Source organism: Triticum urartu, chromosome 2A (genome assembly GCF_056163025.1).
Source record: "Triticum urartu cultivar PI428250 chromosome 2A, HENAU_Tu73, whole genome shotgun sequence".
NCBI classification, from domain to species: Eukaryota; Viridiplantae; Streptophyta; class Magnoliopsida; order Poales; family Poaceae; genus Triticum; species Triticum urartu.
Window position 1 is genome coordinate 250,045,429 of NC_141874.1, and position 18,322 is coordinate 250,063,750.

At 51.5% G+C, this 18,322-nt stretch overlaps 1 pseudogene; it reads right to left on the bottom strand.

Moving 5' to 3' along the window:
• Positions 1–2,087: 2,087 nt before the first annotated feature.
• Positions 2,088–3,847, bottom strand: LOC147984720 (uncharacterized; annotated as a pseudogene).
• Between the last annotated feature and the right edge of the window lie 14,475 nt (positions 3,848–18,322).

Genomic DNA, 18,322 nt, shown 5'->3' on the forward strand with positions numbered 1-18,322 from the left:
GTGGTCGGTTGTCACCTCATAATTTTGAGATGTCTCCATAAGCCCACAAGGATCATATCCTTTCATATTGAACTTCCAACAACTCCGTTCAATCCTTCTATTAAGGATGCTCTCTCAAATTCATTTGAGGTAGAACATGTTGTTTTCTTTTCCGTTCTTTTGATCCCATTCTTACATTTGTTCCGGAGGCATTATGATGTTGCTCTCTTCGACCCATCATCTCATTTTGTAAATATCACGTTCTTTTCCTTGCTTATCCATTTAACATGAGTGTTGTGTCCTATATTTAAGTTCTTTTCAACTTACCAAGTTTTCCTTCTCTTTTCTACCAGAGTGTTGTCCAAATTATGTCATTCTTGTTCCTTGGCTATCTCATTATACCAGTGTGGTCATATTCTTTTGGTTCGTGAAGCTCTTATTTCATATCTTCGCAACCCCAAGGTTTTCGCAATGTTTCTTGTTCCTCTTTTCCAACGAAGTGTTTTCAAAATCGTTCATCTTTGTTGTATTCTTTTCTCGAAAGTGTTTAACCTCTCGAGATTCACTGGTTTCACTTGTTTGTCAAAGAAGCAAATTTTTCTTACCTCTTTCTTTTCTGCTTCTCTCCGGCGCCATACTTAGATCTCGGGACGAGATCTCTTATAAGTGGAGGAGTGTTGTGATGACCTGAGACCGACGCTCCAGACGCCTTCCACGTTCTTCGTGATCGCTGTGTGTTTTATTTGGTTGTTGCATTCATCATGGCATCATGAGCATTGCATCATCATGTTTTCATAAAGCTTGCATCCGTTCATAGTTGCCGCTTCTCCTCATTGTCTTTGTTGTTCGGTCTGACACCAACCGGGGTTTTCGAGTCCCTCTTGTCTGGCCACCTAACCTCTATGCACAGTGCGCACCCCCCTCGTGTGCGTGTCTGAAACTTACCCGAACCCGACCCGCTCAGTCATCAACGTTGGGTCCGGATCATCCCCAAACATCCCTAACATATCATCGTTTTATTTATTGGACACCCTAGCCTATTTATTTATCGGATCGTCCAATTACGATCGGAGAGATCCGATAGCCCCTACCCAATCCTACCTGCTATATAAAGGAGACAAAACCCTAGAATCTAGGAGAGTTGTCCCTTCCTCCTCGTCCCTGCTGCCACTCCACCTCCCACCTCAGGGATCCCCTCTCGATTCAAAAATCCACCCACTTTCCTCTTGTTCCTCGCCCGAGCCCCTCTGCCTCAATTCAACAGGAGCCAACCTGCGCCAACCACCGGCCATCCCCTCAATCCATCCATCTAGTCGATCCACCCTCCATCCACCTCCTCGATTTGCAAACCCAGCCAACCTTTGTTCGAACCCCGACCTCGAGCTCTCGCACAGCCAGCCGTGCCTCCCTGCCGGTGACGAATAGCAACACCAACATTGTTGGAGCCGATCGCCAGCTCCTCTTCTTCTTCTTCCTCTAGCTACCTCTCAAAGCTCACGGAAGAACAAAAGAACACAGATATTTGGTGGCCGCTGTATCACACAGCCGACCCTTTTCTCTTCTCTGTATTTCTCTTCTGAAAGCAAATATGCATACAAGTGCTTAAGTAGACTCACGCTCACGTAGCCGGGCCACACACTCGCCCACTAACTGCATGCACGCACCCACGCACACCACTAACTAATGACTTGATCTTCTCCTAGAATCACTCTAGGAACCACACGACCTGGCCACTCATGCAGCAGCAGCTAACAACCTCGGACATGCATACACAGCAGCCTCTCGCCACCGTTCGGCATCTCGCCATGCGCCATATCTCACGGCGCCTCGCATCTCACCTCCTGCATGTTCTCCAAGGCTTCACCTACTACAACTGCCTATATGCATGGACAAGCAAACTAATATGCAGATACATGTGAATCAAGATTAAAAAAGCTAACAATCACCCCCCTAATCTTGATTCCCAATTCTTCATGGAGCTTCAAAGGAGAGCTGGCTCGTCGTCGACGTACTGTCCCAGCAGCGCCTTCTCCTCCTCGTTCTCCTTCTTCTTCTCGGGACACTCCCAAGCGAAGTGACCAAGTTTGCAGCAATTGTAACACTGTACCTCACTTTTGTCTCTGCGCCCTCCACTGCGTCCACGGCCACGACCCCGTCCTCGCGACGAGTCGTGTCCTCTCGCCATGAGGAGCTGCTCTTCTTTGCGTCCCGTCTCACGCCCCTTCACGAGTTCCTCGTGTGCCTTGAGTGAACCAATGGCCTCCTCCATGGCCATCTTGTTGGTGTCGCCGAACAACGCAATTGACGACGCAACATGGATGAACTTGTTGGAGACGGCTCGGAGCAGATTCTTCACGACGTACTTCTCCTCCATCGCATCACCAAGCTCACGGATGCGCCCCACGAGCATCGTGAACCTCGCCGCGAAGTCATCCACGGACTCTGCATCACCCATCTTGAGGCCGTCAAACTCCGAGCGCAAGGACTGAATCCTCGCCTCTCGGACGCGCTCGACGCCCACGTGCATGGAGCGTAGCGCCGCCCACACATCGGCGGCGGTCTCCTTCTCCGCAACTCGCAGCAACGTTGTGTCGTCGATCGACTGGGAGATGATCGTCATGGCCATCTCCTCCTTACCCTTGTCAACCTCCGTGGACGACGCCTCGCGATCAACGGCAGCCCATGCGCCGTTGGCACGCAGGAGGTACTTCATCCTCATCGCCCACGCCGCGTAGTTCGTCCTCGTGAGCAGCAGGAATGGGAGTTTCCCCGCCGCCGCCGTCGCGGCAGCCGCCATCGCCGCCGAGTCGCTCGACACCAATGCTCCACTCGCTGAAGAGTCACGCGGCATCGTCTTCGTCATCACCTAGCTCCGATACCAATTGTTGGAGCCGATCGCCAGCTCCTCTTCTTCTTCCTCTAGCTACCTCTCAAAGCTCACGGAAGAACAAAAGAACACAGATATTTGGTGGCCGCTGTATCACACAGCCGACCCTTTTCTGTTCTCTGTATTTCTCTTCTGAAAGCAAATATGCATACAAGTGCTTAAGTAGACTCACGCTCACGTAGCCGGGCCACACACTCGCCCACTAACTGCATGCACGCACCCACGCACACCACTAACTAATGACTTGATCTTCTCCTAGAATCACTCTAGGAACCACACGACTCGGCCACTCATGCAGCAGCAGCTAACAACCTCGGACATGCATACACAGCAGCCTCTCGCCACCGTTCGGCATCTCGCCATGCGCCATATCTCACGGCGCCTCGCATCTCACCTCCTGCATGTTCTCCAAGGCTTCACCTGCTACAACTACCTATATGCATGGACAATCAAACTAATATGCAGATACATGTGAATCAAGATTAAAAAAGCTAACAAACATGACTCTCCTGCAGCTCGAGTTCCTTCATCCACGCCTGAGCTTGACCTCCTCTGCTGCCTCCCCATCGTCTTCCTCGAGCAAGAGCTCATGCCCGAGCTCCTCCACCACTAGTAGCTCCACGACGCCGCCTTCCTGCCAGCCCCGACCTTGCCTCACTGCTCCGGCGAGTCCCCGATGAGCAGACGAGTGCCCCGCCTGCCCTTGCTTCCTTCTCCTCCCTGCCCTCCTCTTTCCTTCTCCTTCCTCATCTCCCTCCTTCCCGCGGCTCACCTCGTTCCTGTCTCTCTCCATTGGCCAGGAGCTCTAGGAGCCCATGGACGCTGTCGAGTCCTCAAGCTCGCCGCCCAAGAAAGCCCTGCCGCCGCTGGTCGCGGACGTCACCAGGTTCGGTCAGGAGCCGCCAGATCCGCCCGTCGGAGACCTTCCCTGCTGCCTGCAAGCCGCACCCCCGCTGCTGCCTTTTTGTCCAGCGCTACCGTTGCCCTGCTACCTATCAAGGAGAGGACCGCACCCGCTTCCGTGCCTCTGTGCTGTCCAGATCGAGCGAGAGGAGCTCGCCCGGTCCAGCAACGCGTCGGCCCAGCCCCGTCAAGGCCCACCTCCAGATCTGGCCTGCTGCTTCCTCCTCCACCCACCGGGCCAAGCCCATGGGTGAGCTGACCCCAGCGTCCCTCCTTTTTTTATTACTGTTGGGCGAGCCTGCCAGATTCAACACGTATAGGTTTTTTAGGCTCTGCGAATTTCTGTAATTATCTAGAGTTTACTGTTTTGCAGAAAACCCCTCCATCTTCATGCATATAATAACTTAATAACCATGCATAATTTGTAAACACATTATATATGTAAAATGCTTAGAATTTCATCTAGTTTAATAATATGCAACTTTCATTCATGTTTAAAATGTTGTTTGCATATAATTTGCTAAATGTCATGCTAAAATGGTTTATTTCATAACTAAATAATCGTAGGTCCGAATTTAATAAACTTTATATGTAGATGGGGTAGAAAAATGCATATATTAACATGGTGCACTTATTTTGTATGTTTAATAAATCTAAAATTGTGTATAGGGCAGAACAGTAACAAATTCAAATATGGACATGAGGATTTTCCGGAATTGTTATTTTTTGTTCTGGCACATTTAAACTTGCCTAAATAGTTAGTTTACTTATGTTCCACCTCTTGCCATGTTAACCAACATTTAATATTATCTTGTTCATAAACAAGGGTGAACTAAATAATTGAACGTGGCTGTCGGTGTCAAAACTGGCGGATCTCGGGTAGGGGGTCCCGAACTGTGCGTCTAGGACGGATGGTAACAGGAGGCAGGGGACACGATATTTTACCCAGGTTCGGGCCCTCTCGATGGAGGTAAAACCCTACGTCCTACTTGATTAATATTGATGATATGGGTAGTACAAGAGTAGATCTACCACGAGATCAGAGAGGCTAAACCCTAGAAGCTAGCCTATGGTAAGATTGTTGTTCGTCCTACGGACTAAAACTCTCCAGTTTATATAGACACTGGAGAGGGCTAGGGTTACACAGAGTCGGTTACAATGGTAGGAGATCTACATATCCGTATCGCCAAGCTTGCCTTCCACGCCAAGGAGAGTCCCTTCCGGACACGGGACGAAGTCTTCAATCTTGTATCTTCATAGTCCAGGAGTCCGGCCGAAGGTATAGTCCGGCCGTCCGGACACCCCCTAATCCAGGACTCCCTCAGTAGCCCCTGAACCAGGCTTCAATGACGATGAGTCCGGCGCACAGATTGTCTTCAGCATTGCAAGGCGAGTTCCTCCTCCAAGTACATCATAGAAGATTTTGAACACAAAGGTAGTGCCCTGCTCTGCAAAATAAGTTTCCACATATTGCCATAGCGAGAATAATATTTACACAAATCTAATCTGCTGACGTATTCCGTAGCGTGACATCACACCACGGCCAAGTCTTTATTCGAATTGTTTCATCGTCCCACCTCAGCGCGTTTAGCGAGGCAGTTTCCTTGGCACGTCTTGTTAAAGCAGAGATCGTGTCCCCTTATTCCGGGATTCTCATCAATACTGGTGTGGGTAACCCAACCGCACCATTGACTACGGCGCTTGGGAGATAATCGAGTTTTACCAGGTGGTGGGGGCGCATAGTCGCGTCCGCCCATATAAGGGGATAAGGATCCACCTTTTCATCCATGCCTTCTTCCTCCTTTGCCTATCCATTTCCGCGCACTCGAGCTCCAGCGCCCAAGTCCGCACACCCCACCTCAACCTTCTCCAGCCATGTCCGGAGCGGGAGGCAAGTGGATGGTCTCCTCCGTCACAGAGGGACACATCAAAAGACTGAGGAAGGCTGGATACTTGTCTAACGACATTGCGCACCGGCTTCCCAAAGAGGGGCAGTTCATCCCCACCCCTAGGCGCCATGAGAGGGTGGTGTTCCTCCCCCATTTCCTCCGTGAACTGGGCTTCCCTCTCCACCCATTTATCCGGGGGCTCATGTTCTACTATGGCCTGGATTTCCACGATCTGGCCCCGAATTTTGTCCTCAACATCTCGGCGTTTATCGTCGTGTGCGAGGCTTTCTTCCGCATCCGCCCCCATTTCGGCCTATGGCTCAAGACTTTCAATGTCAAGCTGAAGGTGGTGCGCGGCACCCAAGCGGAGTGCGGAGGTGCCATGGTGGGCAAGATGCCCAATGTCCTATGGTTTGAGGGCTCCTTCGTGGAGTGCCTAAAGGGGTGGCAGTCGGGGTGGTTTTACATCACCAAGCTGCGCGACCCTGAATGGGTCGCAGCCCCCGAGTTCCGATCCGGACCCCCCTACGCGGATCGCCTCCTGGAAAGAGATGGGCCTGTCGTGGGGTAAAAAAGGAGAGCTGACCGGACTCCAAACATGCGTCCAAACCCTGGTGGACAGGAATCTCAAACTTGTCAGCGTAGTACAGGTTATGCTCATTCATCGGATCCTCCCGTGTCAACAACGGGCTTTTAACCTGTGGGAGTTCGACCCGGTGCGACACCGAACTCTGAGAAGGATCTTCGACACGACATACGAAGATGCCTGGAAGGTGCTTTTCAAGGGCATCGAGGCCCCCGCATCCGCTACCGAGGATCACGGATTCAGCACGCAGCGTCATGCTCGTGCGGTAAGCTGTTTTCACCTTTTACAGGGCATTAGTTTTTCATAGTTTGACTCCATGCGGGATCTAAGTTCCCTTACCTTTGACAGGATTGGCAGGAGACGTCCGGACAGATCAACTGTCTGGCTCCTTTGCCCGAAGGCCCAGCGGACGCTCGCTTGGCGAAGCTGCTGGTTCCGGCACCTTACGTGGTGCCGGAGAAGAAGGCCAAGAAGAAGGCCACGGGGACTCAAAAGAGTGCACGGCGCCAGGAGGTGTCGGATTCACCATCCGATGACTCCAAGGCGCACTCCTCCCATGAAGACGAGGAGGAGGAAGAAGAGACCTCTCCCCCAAGTGGGGGTAGGGAAGAAAAGGAAGGCCGCCCCAACTGGGGAGGCCTAAGGGTCCAAGAGGGGGAAGACCCCTCCTCCGGACTACTCCACCAACGCCGATGACGGCGAAGAGGAGTGGACGCACAGGGCCAAGCCCCTGGCGAAATCGTAAGTATCTGGATACCAGAGTGATTCATAGTATTCCCACATTGCACAACTTTTCCTTACGTCGAACATGATTGTGCAGTCCGCCCAAGGCCGGGCTCGACGAGTCATCGAGCGGCTCCCTGGACTCGTCGGATGTGAATTCGCTTCCGACGGCTTCCTCCCCCCACCCTACGATGGTGCCGAGGTGGCGTCCCAACAGGTTCCAAGCCAGGAGGAGGTGGTCCTGGAGGCGCCGCCAGGCAACCTCCCGGACTCCAGGCGTAAAGGGGATAGAACCCCCAAGGGATCCAAGTCCGGCCTTGAGCCGGACACCGCGCCGGAACCTTCAACGGTTCCGGACTCCGGTAGGCAGCCTCCTTCCAAGAGGAGCAAGCCTACCGAGCCGGTGACCTCCGTCCAACCGGAGGCACCGGACAATTTGCTGGAGACGCTTAACGGTGCCTCCATCGACGAGGAGCACCGCACTGTTATGAGTGTGGTGATCTAGAAGGTTCGGTCTGCCAAGAGCGGACTGACTGAAGCCCGTGCCAGCCTTCTAACAGGCTTTGATGTAAGTAAAGAATATGTAAAAATATTACCGCATAGACAGTAGCCCCTGATGCTCTGTTCGGCGTTCGAAAAGAAAAGCCGAATAGAGGATCTAATAATCGCAGGAGTCTAACATAATCAAGTCAATATGCGTATGCAGGCTTCGCTACTGGCCTCCGCCGCACTGACTGCGGAGGTGGATACGCTGAAGCAGAACCTCGAGTGGTCCGAGCAAGAGCTCGGCCTAGCCAAGCAGCAGCTCGAGGAGAAGGAAGGTAAGAAATACCTTATTGAAATATGTGAAAGGTGCAATTGCAAAAAGTAACAGGATTAACGCGGCTATTGTAGGGGCCACAACTGAGGTGGCGACCCTTAAGCAAGCGCTGTCTGAGGACGAAAAGAGGGCGGCCACGGAGCGCACCGAGCGGGAGAAGCATGGGACGCAAGTTGGCGAGGTGCGGCAAGAGCTCCAGGCTCTCGTGAAAAAACATGAGAGTTTGGAGCTTGACTCGAAGACGCGAGAGTCTGAGCTCGCGGCGGCCATTGAAGATGCCAAGTCTGCCAAGGCCGAAGCCCAGAAGGCCCTCTAGGAGGTTGAGGCAATAAAAAAGATAGCGGCGGGTAAGGCATTCTTTATGCAAAGCAAGCACGTAAAAGTGAATTACTTGTTACTTACCTGAATCCGGAGCTCTCCAGGAGCATTCGCAGACTTGCCCCGTAGCGTGTCGGATGCCGCCGCCTTCTACCGCGCCGAGGAGGGAAGCTCGACGGTGAAGGTGTTCTGGTCTCAGTATGCTGAGGCCGAACACCCGGCGCCCTTAAGGGACCAGCTGAAACAGCTGGTCGAGCTCCATAAGGTGGCCGAACAGGCCATGAAGGGCCTCATAGTCCGGTTGTGGCCTGGAGAGGCCATGCCTGGGAGCTACTTCGGGCTGGTGAGGTGGCTGGTGGAGGCCTGTCCAAGGCTCGAAGTCATCAAGCGCTTCGTATGCATCGAGGGTGCCCGTAGGGCGCTTGCCCGTGCAAAGGTACACTGGGGCAAGCTGGATGCTGAGAAGCTTGCGAAGGACGGGCCACCGCCGGGCAAGGAGCATCGCAAGCCTGGGATGTATTATGAGGGCGTTCTGAAGGGTGCCCGCCTTGTGGTGGATGAATGTTCCATGAATGTAATTTTTCAGTGAACTCGCTCGTTTTGTCCTGTGCGCTGAAAACTTGTTCATGTGCGCTAAGCAATGCTTTTTGAATTTAAAATATTACCTTCTGTGCGGCCGTTTATCAAATTTGAGAGATGGCGAGTCATCGGCTTCTGCCCCCATGGCACGAGTGCTGGGGTGTTCGGGATAAACATGAGCGCTCTTTTTCCCATTCTTGGGTCCTTCGAGGGAGGCGCTCAACACAATGAACAAGGCAATCGGACTATAATGCTTGAACACTCTCACTTAGCCATAGAATTCTATAATTTTAAATTTCGGCGAAGCCCCAAGTGTTCGGAAGACCGAGTTCGGGGCGCTATCCACGCCTAGGCCGAACAAAGTCGACTCCTCGCTCTAAGCGGCATAAGTCTTTAGGGACTCGAAAACCTCTCGAACAGCGACCAGCTCTCGCCTCATCATGATGGTCAGTTTTAGTTTTCTCTACTGAGGTGCTTAGCCCAGCTCAATTGGGGCACAATCGCAGTAGTTCTCCTAGTGCTACCTTAGCCGATATAACGGAACGTAAGGTACCAAAACATAGGAGCCGGGCAAACCCAACATTTGACCCAAGACATGATTCGGAGCCGATGCATATAATGCTATAAGTTCGGGGTGCCGCACTTGTGAAAGTGTACGGACTTCTCACGCCATATTTTGGGGCACTTGAGCCCCTGGCATATTGGCCGTACCAAAGTGTACGGGTGCAACATGTCATTAATGAACATATATTCATAAAAAAAGGGTAATGCAATAATAGACGGAACCTATGCATTGTTTATTTAAAAAAGCTGCGATCAAAGCAGAACGATACAAATAGTGCGATAAGCAAAAGATGGGACTATCACATATGTCCTTTCCAGGGGCGAGCTGCGGAATGTTATGCGAAACAGGTATACTGCTCGTTATAGAGACCACCTTAGAGTTCCGTTGTGCGGCGTAGCTTTCTGCTTCCCTAGTTGTATCGTTTGTGCGGCAATTGTACTGCCAGACAAGCCTTCCGAAGAATGGAGTCCTCAAAATAATAGGAAATTAAGAAATCGGCAGCCCCTAGTGCGGTTTAAGCCGCGTTTCGGGCGTGCTGTGATGGTGCCCCTCCCCCTGTGCCCATGGTATTTCCAGAGCGTAGTTATGTATGCGCAGCACTGGTTTCGCAAGTTCGCGAAGGCTGGGGTTGGGGCCGCATTGCTATGCTTGCTCTGAACGTGCTGGGTGGTCTTGGTGTAGGTTACTCCGGGCGCGCTTGACGGTGTCCGGACGTTTAATGGCCGGACTGGAGAATTGCCTTGAGAGGCTGCTTTGTACTTCCGCTGCGATATCCGTCGTATGCTTCTCCGTTCGGAGAGAGAGTTCGGTATTTCCATTGACCGTGATGACGCCTCGAGGGCCTGGCATCTTGAGCTTGAGGTATGCGTAGTGCGGCACCGCATTGAACTTGGAAAATGCGGTTCGCCCGAGCAGTGCGTGATAGCCACTGCGGAACGGGACTATGTCGAAGATTAACTCCTCACTTCGGAAATTATTCGGAGATCCGAAGACCACTTCAAGTGTAACTGAGCCTGTACAATTGGCTTCTACACCTGGTATGACGCCTTTAAATGTCGTTCCGGTGGGTTTAATCCTCGAGGGATCGATGCCCATTTTCTGCACTGTATCCTGATAAAGCAGGTTCAGGCTACTGCCGCCGTCCATAAGGACTCTAGTGAGGTGAAATCCGTTAATAATTGGGTCTAGAACCAATGCGGCGAATCCGCCATGAAGGATGCTAGTGGGGTGGTCCCTTCGATCAAAAGTGATTGGACAGGAAGACCATGGGTTGAACTTTGGGGCGATTGGCTCCATCGCGTATACGTCCCTTAGCACACGCTTCCGCTCCCTCCTGGGGACGTGGGTTGCGTATATCATGTTCACCATCCGCACTTGTGGAGGAAAACCTTTCTGTCCACTATTGTTCGGCGGCCGGGGCTCCTCCTCGTCATCGCTATGCAGCCCCTTGTCTCTGCTTTCAGTGTTTAACTTGCCTGCCTGCTTGAACACCCAACAATCCCTGTTGGTGTGATTGGCTGGTTTTTCATGGGTGCCATGTATCTGGCATGAGCGGTCGAGTATTCGGTCCAAACTGGATGGGCCCAGAGTGTTTCTTTTGAATGGCTTTTTCCGCTGACCGGATTTAGAGCCTTTGAATCCGGCATTAACTGTCGTATCCTCAGTATTGTCGCCGTTAATGCGGCACTTTTGCTTGTTGCGACGCGACCTGCCACTGTTGTCCTTAGTTTCCGAATTACCAGGGCTCTTGGTCATGTTATTGCTGCGAGCTAGCCAGCTGTCTTCTCCCGCGCAAAAGCGGGTCATAAGCGTCGTGAGGGCTGCCATAGATCGGCTTTTCATGTCCTAGGTGTCGTGCAAGCCACTCGTCGTGGATGTTATGCTTGAAGGCTGCTAGGGCCTCTGCGTCCGGACAGTCGACGATTTGATTTTTCTTGGTTAGGAACCGTGTCCAGAATTGTCTGGCCGATTCCTCTGGCTGCTGAATTATGTGGCTTAGGTCATCGGCGTCTGGTGGTCGCACATAAGTGCCCTGGAAATTGTCGAGGAATGCGGCTTCCAGGTCCTCCCAACAACCAATTGATTCTGCCGGCAAGCTGTTAAGCCAATGCCGAGCTGGTCCTTTAAGCTTGAGTGGTAGGTATTTGATGGCGTGTAAGTCATCACCGTGGGCCATGTGGATATGAAGGAGATAGTCCTCGATCCATACCGCAGGATCTGTTGTGCCATCATATGATTCGATGTTCACGGGTTTGAAACCCTCGGGGATTTGATGTTCCATTACTTCATCTGTTAAGCATAGTGGGTGTGCGGCGCCTCTCTACTGGGCTATATCACGACGCAGCTCAAACGAGCTTTGTCTACTGTGTTCGGCCCGGCCGAATTTACTATATCCGGCGTGACGAATACCGTCTCGTGCCATGGGGCGCCCACGTGATCCGTAGATCGATCTTGTTTGCCTTGCCTTGTCCTCCAATATGTCTCGCAGGTCTGGCGCATTTTCCCATGCCTTGGTATTTTTTGAGCGGCACCGGGGTGCGGCTTGAGTGGAGGGCCGAGAGGCCTCTCTGTCGCGGCCACGGGGTGGCCGGTCGGCCGCATCATGCGCTGATGATTTAGGTGCTTCCTCCTCTAATTGGGGTAGCAACCTGTGCTTTGGGTAACTCTTGGAGGGGCGTTCGAGTTCATACTCTTCGGCTGCAAGGACTTGAGTCCATCTGTTGGCTAGCAAATCTTGATCAGCTCTAAGCTGTTGCTGTTTTTTCTTGAGGCTGCTCGCCGTGGCCATAAGCCTGCGTTTGAAACGCTCTTGTTCGACGGGATCCTTCGGTACGACAAATTCGTCGTCGTCGAGGCTTGCCTCGTCTTCGGAGGGAGGCATATAATTATCGTCCTCGACCTCTCTGTCTGCCGCTCTCTCATGAGGGCTGGCTTCTCTATGCTCCTATGCCGAATCTTGCTGGAGGTGGTTGTCTTCGGCACTATCCGGGGTGTTATTATCCCCCGTGCCGGAATCACCATTTTTGTTTTGGCAGGATTTAGAGCGGCGCCGCTGACGCCGGTGCTTAGGCTGCTTCTTGGAGGGGTCATCCTCCGCTGTTCCATCACCATTGCCTTCTTTTGGGGTGTCCACCATGTATATATCATACGACGAGGTGGCTTTCCAGTGCCCTATAGGTGCTGGTTCTTGATCGTCTCCTGCATCGGCGTCCATACCGTCGATGTCTTCGGAGTCAAAGTCGAGCATGTCGGTTAAATCATCGATAGTGGCTACGAAGTGGGTGGTGGGTGGGCTTTGAATTCCTTCATCATCCGCATCCCAACCTTGCCGACCGTAGTCCGGCCAGGGCTCTCCTGACAAAGAGCGAGACTTTAGTGAATTCAGAATATCGCCGAAGGGCGAGTGCTGAAAGATGTCTGCGGCGGTGAACTCCATGATCGGCGCCCAATCGGGTTTGATCGGTCGGGGCGCAGAGGGCTCGGAGTCCGGAGAGGAGTCCAGCTCCTTGGAGTCACGGGCTTCGCAGAGAATAGGGCTGGTGTTCGGCTCGATCGCCATAGAGAATGCAGCCCCTGAGGCGGTGTCTAACCACCCATCCTCGGTTGGTGTGATCGGCTCCTAGCTAGGGGTTGGAGCAGACACAGGTGCGGCCTCCTGGGCACTGTTCGGTGGCAGAGCTAAATCATGCCCATCATGACAGTGCGGCGCGCTTGACTGTGGCTCGAATCCATTGAAGATCAAGTCTCTGCGGATGTCGGTCGTGTAGTTCAAACTTCCAAATCTGACCTGATGGGCAGGGGCGTTGCTTTCGATCTGCTCCAGATGACCAGGCGAATTGGCCTGCAGTGCAAAGCCGCCGAATACAAAGATCTGTCCGGGGAGAAAAGTCTCACCCTGGATCGCATCGCTGTTGATGATCGGAGAAGCCATCGGGCCTAAAAGCGATGACACAGAGGAACTCTCAATGAAAGCACCAATGTCGGTGTCAAAACCGGCGGATCTCGGTGTCACACCCTAGCCAGCTCAAGCATTAGAGTGTGCATCATGTTTAATTTTCCCTTAAATTTGAAATGGGGATGACAGAACCCCCCAGCACCCCCTGGAACAACTAGGGTTTACTAAAAACTTTTTCAATGAACCTAAAATGCCCTTCTAAAAAGCCCACCCTTTTTGTTTTGGGTTAAAACCTTGGAGAAAAATGGTGCACATTTTTCTAGGACATCTTAAGGTCATTGAATTAATTCTTATAGTATTTGCATTTGGGCATTTAAATGCTATAAAATATTTTAAATGCTCAAATAATCATAAACCAAAATGTTTGCTGTTGGATATTTTCTAAGCAGTGGCCATGATTAATTTTATGATTTATGGAAATGCCCTGGAATTTTTAATAAAGCCCTGAAGCTACAGAAATAATAGAATAAATAAAAAACAGAAAGAAAGTGAGAGAGAGAGGAACTTACCTGGCGTAGCCCACCTAACCCACCAGCCGGCCCACCTGGCGGCCTAGCACTGTGCTGGCCCGCGCCAGCCAGCTGCTTCTTCCCCGCCAGGCAGGCAGGGAGGTGACGCCGGCGTGCCTGAGCTCGCCACGGCGCCACCTGCTTGCCGCCCACGCCCCTGGACGCCTGGACGCCTCCATGTCGCACACCGAAGCCCCTGGACACGCCATTCCCCCTGCCTCTCTCCCTTCGCCGTTCCCCACCATGTCCGACGCCCTTCTCGCCGCACCGTCATCGTAGCCGCGCCCTCCGTCGTCCTCGTGCCGCGCCATCGTGTCCACGAGCTCCGCCGTCGTCGATTACATCAAGTAGGTCGAGCCCTGAGCGCTCGCTCGCCCCGGAGATGCTGCACCGAGCTCGTCCTCAACTCCGGCCACCCAATGGCCGCGCCACCCTGTCCACTAGCCCTACCGCACCCTCAGGAGCTTAACGCACCAAACCACGCGCCTCCCCGTGCACCCTAGCGACTAGTTCAACCTTACCCAAGCTCCGGCTGCCGCCAAACTCGTCACCGGCGACGTTTCCGGCCACCCCAGCTCCACCTACTGCCACCACTCGACGCGGCTCACTCCCCGCAACACGTAGATGGTCGCCGCCGTCCTTTTGGTCGCCGGAGCGTAAAACCCGAGCCCTCCGCCGCGTCTGGCCTCGCCGGCGGCTAAACGCCGGTGAGTTTGACTCTGTTTGACCCCGTGTGGGCCTAGGTTGACCTCCCCCCTGAGTCTATGACAGGTAGGGCCGGCCCGCTAATTAGTTTAGGATTAGTTTTAACTAATTTTAATTAGTTTAGTCACTGACATGTGGGCCCAGGACCCACTGACAGTTAATTAGCACTAATATAATTCTGATAATTAGCTGAGACACTGACAGACAGGGCCCACCAGTCAGGTTTGACCTGGCGGACCCAGTTGACCTGCTGACGTCACACCTATGTCATGCTGACGCATTAATTCAATTACTGGAATTATTCTTATATAGGAAATTCTAGAAAATAACCAAAACTTCCAAAAATCATAGAAAATCAACCATAGCTCCAAATCAAACAATTTATATATGAAAAATGATCAGAAAAATTCAATCTATCCATCTGTAGTGGTTTCATGCATGACAAAACAAGTTAACCTTGCTGTTTAAGCAAAATGAGATAATGCACTAATAAGGCTATGTTAAATGAACTAACATTTGAATCTTTGATTCAAATGAGTTCATTCCTTTCTGTTTTAGGTTGCATTAGGCCAAGACACATTCACCTTGCCATGTCATAGCATGCATCATATTGTTGCATATTGTCATGTGTTGATTATGTTTCGGTGTGTCTTTCGTGGTAGGTTCTGCCTCCGAGGATAACCCCGAGTATCCGTCTGAAGGGCAGTACCCTACTACCACTACATCAGGCAAGCAACCCATTGATCATTCTAATACAATCCCATGTTCTCGCTTCTGCTCTTGTTTACTGCATTAAGACAACGCGATTCAAACTATTGTGTGCTACGGTAGTTGAACCCTTATCCTCTGCATGACCTGTCATTGCCACAGTAACTAGATGAAATCCACTAGCATGTGTAGGAGTTGATTGAGCCATGTATGTGTTTCCTACCTTGCTATGCCTGCTATGCTTAGAGTTGTGTCAAGTCTGGTTCATCTGGGTGATGGGCTAGAGTGAAATGATTATGTCGGTAATGTGAGGGATGTGATGAACCTGTTTTGGTAAAGGTATCGATGAGAGGCCATGTAGGAGTACATGGTGGGTTGTCTCATTGAGGCCGTCCCTAAGAACTGAGATCTGTATGTGTGATTTAAGATTCAGTTACTACCATACATTGGGCCCGAAACCAATGGACCCTCTCGGCTTCTTAATCACCCTAGTACTCTATTTAGGAGTTGCAATTAGTTTCTGGTGTTTGTAGGTTATGTGTTGGCGGCCGTGCGTAGCGCTGACCCTAGGGGTGGGCTATGTTGCGGTAGATACACCGTGGCCGGGTATGCCGGGCGCTCGTTTGGCGTCTCGGGACCCTGTTCACATCGTTCGGGGCCGTATGTGGAAACCTCGGCCGGACTCCCTGCGGATAGAACCTGGATAGGCGATAAACCTGGACTAGAGACTTAAGTGTTTAGGTAGGCCGTGGCCGACACCCTCGTTGGGCTTCCGCTTGAAGGTTGCCGAGTACATGTCATGTAAACGGTGGTAAGTGGTGAAAGGGTGTATGAAGAAGTACACCCCTGCAGGGTATAAAACTATTCGAATAGCCGCGTCCGCGGTAAAGGACTACTTGGTTGCCTATACAGTTCATAGACAAGTTAATTGATACTGCTAAAAGAATCAAGATAAGTGTGATTACCGAGGATGGCCCTCTCGTAGGATGACGAGGGAGGATCCCCGGTGGAGTATTGTGTTGGTGAGTAGTGGACTCATGTGCGAAAACTATTTTACTAGTGGAGTCTCGTAGGATAGCTTAGCCAAGAGTCAAAGCTAGCTTGCTGCAATAACTCCACCACCTTCTTGAGAATGAGCATGTATAGTAGGCTCTGTTGTAAGACTTGCTGAGTACCTTTGTACTCATGTTTGCTTAATTACTGTTTTCAGACGACACACCGCCCCCTCCGATGGGTTCTACATAGACCTTGATGTCGACGAGTGACTAGCCACCCAGGTGGTGATCCTGGCCATGGATGGCCCTATGTAGATAGACAGGCTTCGAGAAGCCTTCTTTCTTTCTAGTGTCTGTACTCAGACTAGTTGCTTCCGCTTGTGCTTGTATGATTGTATGACTTGAGTGTCGGGTCGTGTGACCCCTACCTATATGAACATATTATGTATGGCTCTCCGGAGCCTTTAAATAAAGTACTTGAGTTGTAGAGTTTTGTTGTGATGCCATGTTGTATGTACTCATATCGAGCATATTGTGTGTATGATTGAACTGCTTGGTATGAGTGGGATCCGACAATCTAGTTGGTTATCCTTGGCAGCCTTCCTTATGGGGAAATGTAGTCTAGTGTTCCTCGAGCCATAGTAGTCCGCTACAGCCCGGTTCACCGGAGTCCTGCTAGCCCAGCATTACTGCTCAGGACACTTGACTGGCCGGCATGTGTTTCACTTCGTTCCTATGTCTGTCCCTTCGGGGAAATGTCACGCGGTGACATCCGGAGTCCTGTTAGCCCAGTGCTACAGCCTGGATTCACTCACTGATGACCGACATGCTCGATGTGATTCATGTATGCCTGTCTCCATAGGTCTGCGCCGCTTTGGGTTCACGACTAGCCATGTCGGCCCGGGTTCTCTGTCATATGGATGCTAGCGACACTATCATATACGTGAGCCAAAAGGCGCAAACGGTCCCGGGCCATGATAAGGCGACACCCGTGGGAATACCGTGTGTGAGGCCGCAATGTGATATGAGGTGTTACCGGCTAGATCGATGTGACTTGGAATCGGGGTCCTGACAGCGTTGGCATCAGAGCCGGACTGCCTGTAGGTTCGTTGAGCCAAACTGGTCGATGTCGAGTCTAGAAATGCTTTAGTTATGTGTAGGGGAATTGATTGTGGGAGGGAACGTAAGGCTTTTTTACTCCTTTATCTTATGCCCTCTGATCTGAGTCATTCTCTTCTCATTCAACGTGGGTTAAGGACTAGGCTCTCTTCTTCTATCAGGTTCACGTGTTACTAATCCATAGTAACTTATAGGATTGTTGTTACAAGCCTCAGTACAGTTTCTACTACTTTTAGTGTGTTGCCAGTTGAATCAAAACCTTGATATGATGTTGTTGAGTGGTATTGCAAACTGTTGTGGATGTCTCAAATCTTTTTCTGATCATTTACAGTTGTTATGCTGTCCAATTTTCCCTAGAAATTCTAATGTCTTTGCATTGTGGTTGTGCTTTCAGATGGCCACTCATGCTCAAAACCAAGTGGTTCGCCTGATCCGGTGCCTTGATGTGCCTGGTCATACTGCTATGTTAGTCCTGGTAATGATCGAGACGGGTTACCGTTGGTATCCCGAATACACTGTCGAAGAGCAGTTCCGAGACTTTAATCAAAGCCAATATTTCTGCACCGTCAGGATATTTCCTTCTTATCCTGGATCTACCGAGCCCCTCCACTGTTGAGATGGCTGTGCAGGATGCTGCCTATTCCATGATGACCATCATGCGAGTCCGGACTGGCCTGCTTCGGAACACCGACTTCCGTTACATGCCAGCTTCACTTCCGGGAGCGCAAGGGTATCTCCAGGCTATCTATGCTGACTCCACTCAGGAGGACTCACTAACTCATACCACTGCCGAGATGCTCGAGGATAAGGACCGAGAGAATCGGGCCTTGAGGCTCGAGCTTTTCAACACCCGTGCTGATCATTGGGCCACTTTGACTCGGTTTGCACCTGCGGTGCAAGCTAGATGTATGGATACAAGGGATCTGTATCCTGTGAGATCTGCTCTGCCAGACATGGTGGATTGGCGTGATGTGGGAGGCATCACCCCACCCCGTGGTCCCCCTCAGGCCACCGTTTGTTGGTCCAAGATCTCATCCTAGCCCCTTTGGTCCACAAGCTCCTCAGGACCGTCTGTTCCCGGA